Below are 9,593 nucleotides of genomic sequence, written 5' to 3'. Positions count from 1 at the left end.
TTTCGAAATTCTTTTTAGTGAACTTCATTCATACAATTAATGTGCTAGAATGGTGGTGGTGGTATTCATTTTGGTGAAGTTTTGCAAGATTTCAAAAATTGTATGATCTTCTCATAGTTTCAAAGTCCTCACTTGTCAAATCTATTCTGGTCAACCTGGTCAAGGTTAGCAATGGTGGTCAACATGAAAGTTGTTCACCTTGACAAGGTCTTGGATGACATGGCAAGTGTTGACCAAGTTTAGTTTAAGATTTGAGAGATAAAGAGGTGCAAAGTAAGGAAGAAAATAAAAGGGTGACATATGACCATTATCATATGTGTTTGAAATTTGAATTTTCCTTTGATTTGAATCTGGTTTCTTTTATGCATTTGTGTTTGTTTTTGTTATATATGAGTTTTAGAAACCATAGGGCAAGCAATGGTGGCCTCATATGAAGATTTGTAAAATTGCCCTTAGTGTATGTGAGAGAAATGGGGATTTTCTCCCTATTTGATTTCCCTCCAATTGATTTGACTTTTCTTGACTCTAATGTGATTCTTATTAGTTTAGAAACATTTTCAAACCATTGAAACACTTTCAAATGGTCTTGTTCAAAGATTTGCAAAATTGGCCATAACACATAAGAGGTGATGTGTGAAAATTCATTATTTTTGTAAATTGTTCCCCTTGCTTTACTTGGACATAGGTTAGGGTCAATTTAGTGTTATATTAGGTTGAGAGATGGTTTCACATCATTTGGTCAAAGTTTGGAGTCATAGGGAAAGAATTGGGTATTATGGCTATGTGTCACATATGCCTCTATGCATATGTTGCATTTGAGTTTTAATTTGACTTGGCTAGACCCAAATGGTGTTGTTAAGTGTTGAAATGGTATATAGAAGTGATCCCACCATTCACAACAAGTCTTAGGGTCAAGATTCCCAAATTCATAAATTTGCATTTTACTCTCATATGCCTCTATGGCATTTTTAGTTTCTTTTTATTTTCTTTGGTTTCACATTGGATTTGGTTTGATAAGTGCTAGATAGGGTGTATGAAGGTTTTCCAAACCTCTAAACAAAGTAGAAAGGTCTATGATACGTCCAAAACGTATCTACTTTCCCGAACACTTTTGCTATTGTTTTGCCTCTAATTTGTGTATTTTGGATGCAACTAACACGGACTAACGCTATTTTCAGCAGAACTGTTCTGGTGTCTCGTTTTTGTGCAGAAATCCAACTTTCGGGAAAATCCTCGGAATTTATGCAGAAGGCCCTATTTTCCAAGAATATTGGCGGAGCCAGAAGGACAATTAAGGTGGAGGCCCGAGGGCCCCACACCATAGGGCGGCGCGGCCCAGGGGGGGCCGCGCGGCCCTGTGGTGTGGCCCCCTCGGCCGGCCTCCGACGCCCTCCTTCGGACTATTTATCGGCCTCGACCTAAAAACGCACGGGGAGAAGTCGAAGTCGCCGTAAACCCTCCGAACGCCGCCACATCGCGAAACTCCGTCGCGGGAGCCAGAAGTCTCCGTTCTGGCACTCCGCCGGGACGGGGAATTGGAGGAGATCATCGTCGCCATCACCGCCAACGCCTCTACATCAACCAGCCATGTTTCCCCCATCCATGTGTGAGTAATTCCCCCGCTGTAGGCCGAAGGGGATGGTAGGGATTGGATGAGATTGGTCATGTAATAGCATAAGATTGTTAGGGCATAGTGCCTAGTGTCCGTAATTGGTACTTTGATGATATTGTTGCAACTTGTTATGCTTAATGCTTGTCACTAGGGCCCGAGTGCCATGATCTCAGATCTGAACATGTTATTGTTTCATCATGATATTCATTGTTTATGGTCTTATCTATAAGTTGTATACACATGTCGTTGTCCGGAACCAATGGCCCCGAAGTGACAGAAATCGGGACAACCGGAGGGAATGGTAGCGATGTGAGGATCACATGTGTTCACGGAGTGTTAATGCTTTGCTCCGGTACTCTATTAAAAGGAGTACCTTAATATCCAGTAGTTTCCCTTGAGGCCCGGCTGCCACCGGCTGGTAGGACAAAAGATGTTGTGCAAGTTTCTCATTGCGAGCACGCACGACTATATATGGAACACATGCCTATTGATTGCTTTGTACTTGGACACCGTTTTATTATTATCCGCAAATGCCCTGCTATGATTGTTACATGAGTTTCTCTCATCCATGCAACGCCCGTCATCCGTCCCCGTGCCTACGATATTTTAATCCTGCTCGTTTATTAAAATCACTACCGATGTCTCTCGTTACTTCGCCGGTGTTATTTCACTACCGCTATCGCTATAAAACTGTTACTATCGATAAACCCTTGCGAGCAAGTCCGTTTCCAGGTGCAGCTGAATTGACAACTCCGCTCGTTAAGGCTTCCAAGTGTTCTTTGTCTCCCCTTGTGTCGAATCAATAAATTGGGTTTTACTTCCCTCGAAGACTCGTTGCGATCCCCTATACTTGTGGGTCATCAAGACTATTTTCTAGGCGCCGTTGCCGGGGAGCATAGCTTTATTTGGAAGTTCACTTGGATTAATATTGTTCGCTGCAAATTCTCCATCATGGGTAAACCTCGCGATACTAAGATCGCCATATTACAATCCACTACAAGAAAAGGTACAATTCGAATACCTCTCGTCGCTCTTGATTCACCATCTGTGATTGATAAACTTGTTTCACCGCCACATGCTTCGCATGCGGGTACTTCTGCTGAATCTGAAAACTCTCATAATATTGATAATATTTCTGCTGTGCTTGATGATAGTGGTTCATTGGGATCTTTTCTAGATGCTACAATTGCTAGGTCTAGACAAATTGAAAATACTGAAACTCCTAATGCTACTACACCTGTTAATTCACCTCGAACTTGATTATTTTAGTGATGATCCCGATGAAGATTATGTGGAGCTTAATGATGATTTTATTGAAAAATGCAATGCTACTACCGATGCAAGAAAAATTAAAAAGTTGCTTGCGTAACATGCTCGTTAGATATAAACCTGTCTCCCGATCCTAAGTTTGCCACATCTCCTATAAACATTAAGGATAAAGATTATGATTTTTCTCTTGATCTATCTCATATAGCTATTGTTGAGAAAACACCCTTTTGTGGTACTGAAAAAGAAAGTGCTCGTTGAACACATGACCGAGTTATCTACTCTAAGTAGCTTGTTTTCTGATGATGTCAAGATGCGTACTTACTTTGTTGCTAAAATCTTTCCATTCTCATTAAAGGATGACTCTAAAACTTGGTATAATAGTTTGCCACCTAATTCTATTAAAAGTCCAAAAGAATTGCTTGATGTTTTCTTCCGCAAATACTTTCCTGCTAGTGCTCAACATATTGCTTTGCAGAGAATTTATAATTTTGATCAAGGAGATGAAGAGAAATTTCCTGAGGCTTGGGCGAGATTCTGCTCTCTTATTAGAGCTCGGCCTGACCATGATTTGGAAAAGCATGATTTACTTGATATATTTTATAGTGGACTAACCATTGAGTCTAGGGCATACCTGGATAGTTGTGCTGGTTGTGTTTTCGAGAAAAGAACTCCGTACGACGTCGAAGAATTATTGGCTAAAATAAGCCGGAATCATGATGATTGGACTACGCTCGAACCAACTCCAACGCCAATATTGAAGAAGAGGGGTTTAATTAAATTGAATGATGAAGATATGAGGGAAGCCAAGAAGTCTCTCAAGGAGAAAGGTATTAAATCGAAGATGTGAAGAACCTTCCTCCCATAGAAGATATATGTGAGATAATTCCCCCTTCATCCATGATTGAGGTAAATTCCCTTCAACGCTTTACTAGGGAAGATATTCCGTATTCAAAACCTCCTGCACAATGCTTAGATGAGTTTGATAATTATATTGTTAAGCAAGAAAATTTTAATATGAGAGTAGAGAATCATTTAATGGAAAATTCTCGAGCTATTAGTGAATTGCATGATATCGTAGAGAGAACCTCCAATGATGTTAAGATGCTTGTTAAACATTTTCATATGATTCAAACTCAAATTGATCAACTCACTAAAGTGCAAAATGACTTGTTAGGGAATAATTCTAAAGAGAAACATGCTTATGAAGTAACAACTAGAGGTGGTGTCTCTACCCAGGATCCTCTATATCCCGAAGGGCATCCCAAAAGAATTGAACAAGATTCTCAACGCATTGAACCTAGTGCTCATTCTAAGAAGAAAAAGAAGAAGAAACATAAAAATGTTGTAGAATCCTCTGAACCTGTTAATGATCCTAATAGTATTTCTATTTCTGATGCTGAAACTGAAAGTGGTAATGAGCATGATAAAGATAATGATAAGAATGATACTCCTGATAAAGAAGAGGTAGAGGATGAACCTGAAAGCATGCTAAAAATAAAAAGTACACTAAAGAAGATTTTATTGCTGAGAAACATGGTAATGAAAGAGAACCTTAGGTGCAAAAGCAAATGCCTTTTCCTGCTAAGAAACTAAAATCAAAGGAAGAAGAACACTATAATAAATTTTGTGATTGGATGAAACCTTTATTCTTGCAAATCCATTTGATCGATGCTATTAAATTGCCACCTTATTCAAAGTATATGAAAGATATTGTTACTAACAAAAGGAAAATCCCCAATGAGGAAATTTCCACTATGCTTGCTAATTACTCTTTCAATGGCAAAGTTCCAAAGAAGTTGGGCGACCAGGTATACCTACTATTCCTTGTTCTATTAAGAATAATTATGTTAAAACTGCTCTATGTGATTTGGGAGCCGGTGTTAGTGTTATGCCTTTTTCTCTTTATAAGAGACTTTACCTAGATAAGTTGATACCTACTAATATATCTTTGCAAATGGCTGATAAATCTACTGCTATTCCTGTTGGTATATGTGAGGATGTTCCTGTTCAAGTTACTACTAACTGCTTGATATTAACCGATTTTGTTGTGTTGGAAATGCCTGAAGATGATAATATGTCTATTATTCTTGGGAGACCTTTTCTTAACACCACAGGGGCTGTTATTGATTGCAATAAAGGGAAGGTTACTTTTAATGTTGATGATAGGGAGCATACCGTTTATTTCCCCAAGAAGATTGATAAAGTATGTGGAGTCAATACTATTTTTAATGTGAGAACTATCAAAGTGGGAACTATTGATTGCCCCATATATGAGCCTAAAGAAGAATATCAAACTCTCGTGATTGGATCCATATCAATACAATTCAAGGTAACATGATTGATTTGAGGTTTATTTCTTCTTATGCTATGTAAATTTATTTGGTGGCAAGACTTGATCAACCTTGTTAACAAATACTTTTTATATGCATAGAGGAGGTAAACAACATCTCTTTCTTCCTCCACTTGCTCTAGTTGCCGTAGCACTTTTAATTTGCAAAGTTCCTTAGTTATTTGGAGATTTCAAAAAATTTCCCGGCCGATAATAATAAACTAAATACCCGTAAATGTGCATTTTTCAAAGTTTTCAAAAATTCACAAAAATTATACCGTTGGTCCTATTTTTCGACGAGGCACCGGGAGCACCGAGAGGATGACCTGTGGGGCACCAGAGGGTGCCACACCACAGGCCGGCGCGGCCAAGGTGGTGGGCGCGCCACCCTGTGGTGTGGGCCCCTCCTTGCCCCACTTTGCCATCTCTTTCTTCCAGCACCTTCTCTCTCCCGAAAAAACTCGTGCCAGGTTCCTCTCTCTCGTGTTTTTGCTCAAGAACTCCAGATTTCTCGATCTCTTTGCTCAGCCCAGATTTCTGTCTGAAATTTGGCACATTTGCTCTTCGGTATGTGACTCCTCCACCCATCCAAGTAGAATTTTGTTTGGTTGAATATATCTTGAATATTTTGCTGCTGTAGGTAACATGTTTAGTGAGCTTGCATGCTTGTTCTAAGAGGTAGAAACTATTTTTGATGCATGATTAGTACTCTAGCAAGTTCCTATGGTAGTTTCCCTCAATTATATGTCACCAAATCAAATTTTTATATTGTTTGTTGAAATTTCAGAAAATGGAGTGGAATAGATATCACTTGAACCAGCAAGAGTTGGAAGTCCAACAAGTTATGAGAGTCAATCGTGAAGAGGGAGTATACCCCTCTTACTACCCGTGCGCGGATTTCATGAGAAGCGCGGGGATATTTGAAGATGTTCAAAGTCTAATTTCTCGTGCAGGGCTGAGTGACTTTGTTGAAGGAGAGCCAAGACAATATGCAAAATTAACTATGTCTTTTGTGCAGGACTTTAAGTTCAATTGGTCGCGATCTAACCCCACGGTCCAGTATAAAATTTACAATAAAGCTGTCAACTTGCCATTTAGTGTTTTTTGTGCAGCAATTAGAGTACCGCAATGGGGGTCATGCGAGAAGATAAGGGGATCGCCACAAGAACTCTTGGACCTCTTCATGATGATTTGCGATGGAAGGAGTTTCTTAGGTGATAGTGGTAAAATCACTAGTATCCAGCTCCCGGCTATCCGCTACTTTGCCTATTTTATTACCAAATGCGTTCTTGCTAAAAAGATTGGTGGTAAACTTTCTATCCCGGATTTGGCTTTTCTAGCTGCGGCACTGCAAAATAGTAGGACTTATAATTTGGGGGCATTGATAGCTTATAGACTTGCTACTAACCGTGAGAAAGGTGGAATTTGTGGAGGTCTCATCGCCTCTCGTTTACTAGCTTTTCATAATGTAGAACCTCATCATTTTGATATTCCATTCCCCATAGAAAAACTTGACATAGCCTCTATGATTAAACATGAATTTGTTTCGATTCCTCCAACTTGGGTAACTCTGTATTACAAGATGATATTTTATAAGAAAGTCCGGAGAATAACTAAGAAAACCGAGAAATTAGTAAGATTGCTCGCGCTCGTTCTGTCTAACCTTGATTCCGGGGAGATTGGTCGGTCACGGAAGGTGCACCTGGATGCACACATAGAGAGAGGAGGCCAACATGCAAGAGACGACACGGAGGTCGAGGAGCACCTCGACTCATCATCCGATGCAGCAAGTTCCTCGCATCAACATGGTGGATATGCGGAGCCTCCACGCTTTTCTTCTGCACAGGAGCTTTACTATGACTACTCCATGAATTACCCACTCGCGAGGAACAACGACCCTCGTTGGGGTTGAACTCCACTTAGGCCAAAAGCCTAAGCTTGGGGGGAGGTATACCGGCATCACTCATTCTTTGCATATTATGGTTGCTGGATACTTGTACATATTTGTTTTGTTCGTTTGAGTGGTTTTCTAATGAGAGGGAGATGATATTTGGGGAAGTGCTGCCTGAAAACAGATTCTGGACTGTTACTAGAAAAATCCGTGCGCACAGCCAGAGCGTTATTTTGAGCTGCCAATTTTTTTGCAGGTTCCCCAGGTTGTTATCTAACTTTCATTAGTTTAACACTTTTCGATCTGAGCAACGTAAGATTTTTGTAAAAATCGATTTCTGTACTGCTGTCAGGTTTTGGCAGATTTCTGCCATCTCGCTTTTCTCTGTTTCTTTTAGTTTGCTATTTCTTGTTTTTGCTTTGTTTCTTTCCCAAAACACAAAAAGACCAAAAATATTTCTGTTGTTTCTCTTCGCCATTTGTTTGCTTTGGTTTCTTGCATTTGTTTCGCTTTATTTGCTATTGCTAGTTTGCTATAAGAAAACCCAAAAAGATTTTGCTTTGTTTGTTTGTTTCCTCTCGTTCTTGTTCTCAAATTCGAAAATACCAAAAATATTTGCTGTTCTTCTTTGGTTTGTAAAGTTCATCTTGAGTTCAATGGTCTTCGGTGGCTGGAGCGTGGTTTTCATTTCATATTATCCAAGCTACACAAGTGAAAAGGCAATAATGACGATCTACGACAATCCGATTGTGGTGAGAGGCTGGTATGAACTCTATTTGTTTTCATTTTTGTACATATACTCATCCATATGAGCATGCTTAGTTGGTTCATGTGAGGTATATGTTATTTGAGAAAGTCTAGTAGTTTATGATCTCTCATGTTTAGCTCCAATCTATTAATATGAGTAGCATGTCATGGATGTTTGCTTGCATTGTTTTATTCATAAGTAAGTATGGCATTGTGGTATCCTCCTCTGAATAATTCATTTATATCGACTTGGCACATGCTCAAGCATGCATATGACTGAACAAAAAGTCAATTAAGCCTCGATGATCTATATTGCTTCAGAGTTCTTGTATCACTTTTATGCCTCCGTTAATTTATTTTGCCGCAAGCATAATTATGACAGTTACTGCTCTCTTGATTTGTCGCTCCCTAGTCTATTGCTAGCCTTCACTTGTACTGAGCGGGAACGCTGCTCGTGCTTCCAAACACATGAAAACCAAGTTATTCCGAGTGTCCACCATAAATACCTATGCATGGCATTTCAAACCATTCCAAGTAAATTCTCATGCGCTACCTTTAAAACCTTCAAAATGCTTCTCAATTTGTGTTTATGTTTCATAGCTCATGAGGAAGTATGTGGTGTTTAGCTTTCAACCTTGTCATTTACTTTTGACGGACTCTCATATGGACTAGTGGCACATCCGCTTATCCAATAATTTTGCAAAAAGAGCCGGCAATGGGATTCCCGATCCCGAATTAATTAACTTAAATAGACACTCCTCCATGGTTTGTGATTGTTGGACGGCACCCGAAGGATTCGGTTAGCCATGGCTTGTGTAAGCAAAGGTTGGGGGGAGTGTCATCATCATAATAAAAATAAAATAAAAAGGCACTCCTTCATGGTATGAGATTGTTGGCAGGCACCCGAGGATTCGGTTAGCCATGGTTTGTGAAAGAAAGGTTGGAAGGAGTGCCAAATAAATATGCAATAATTCATGGGAGCCGCTCTTGGAAGTCCGGTTGGCGAGGTAGTTAGTGTACCCATTACCATTCGTTAACAACAACAAACACCTCTCAAAATAATTTTACTCCTGATTTATAAAAATGAAAAGCTCTAGCGCATGTTAATCCCTGCTTCCCTCTCGCGAAGGGTCAATCTTTTACTTTTATGTTGTGTCTCCATTATTTCTTTGAGCACTATCTTGAGAGCACAACTCGTCATTCTTAGTATAATATGCTTGTCTCAAAATATGATTGATTGTGGTATAACTTTGATGCTTTTATCTTTGACAATCACTACTTCTAGTCTTTCTATGAACTCCGGAGGTGCTCGGGCATTTATGTTTTGCCAATCAAATACGTGCAAGCGAGATACCACTTTATCATACTCTCTTATGAACATTGCAATCCTGCTTATATACATGATTCATGATGCTTATTATTAATTGTTGGTACCTCTCCATGATTGACATAGCTGTTAGATGATCTTATTTGCATGTATTTCATTATGAACTCGCTTAAGTATTAGCCATAGCATGAGAATATATACATCATATGAGCAAATGTGTTCGTGAAAGTTCTTTTATCGCTCGATTGTTAATCGAATTGCTTGAGGACAAGCAATAAGCTAAGCTTGGGGGAGTTGATACGTCCAAAACGTATCTACTTTCCCGAACACTTTTGCTATTGTTTTGCCTCTAATTTGTGTATTTTGGATGCAACTAACACGGACTAACGCTGTTTTCAGCAGAATCGTTCGGTGTCTC

The sequence above is a fragment of the Lolium rigidum genome, chromosome 2 (assembly GCF_022539505.1).
Source record: "Lolium rigidum isolate FL_2022 chromosome 2, APGP_CSIRO_Lrig_0.1, whole genome shotgun sequence".
NCBI lineage: Eukaryota > Viridiplantae > Streptophyta > Magnoliopsida > Poales > Poaceae > Lolium > Lolium rigidum.
This window is presented reverse-complemented; position numbering follows the sequence as displayed.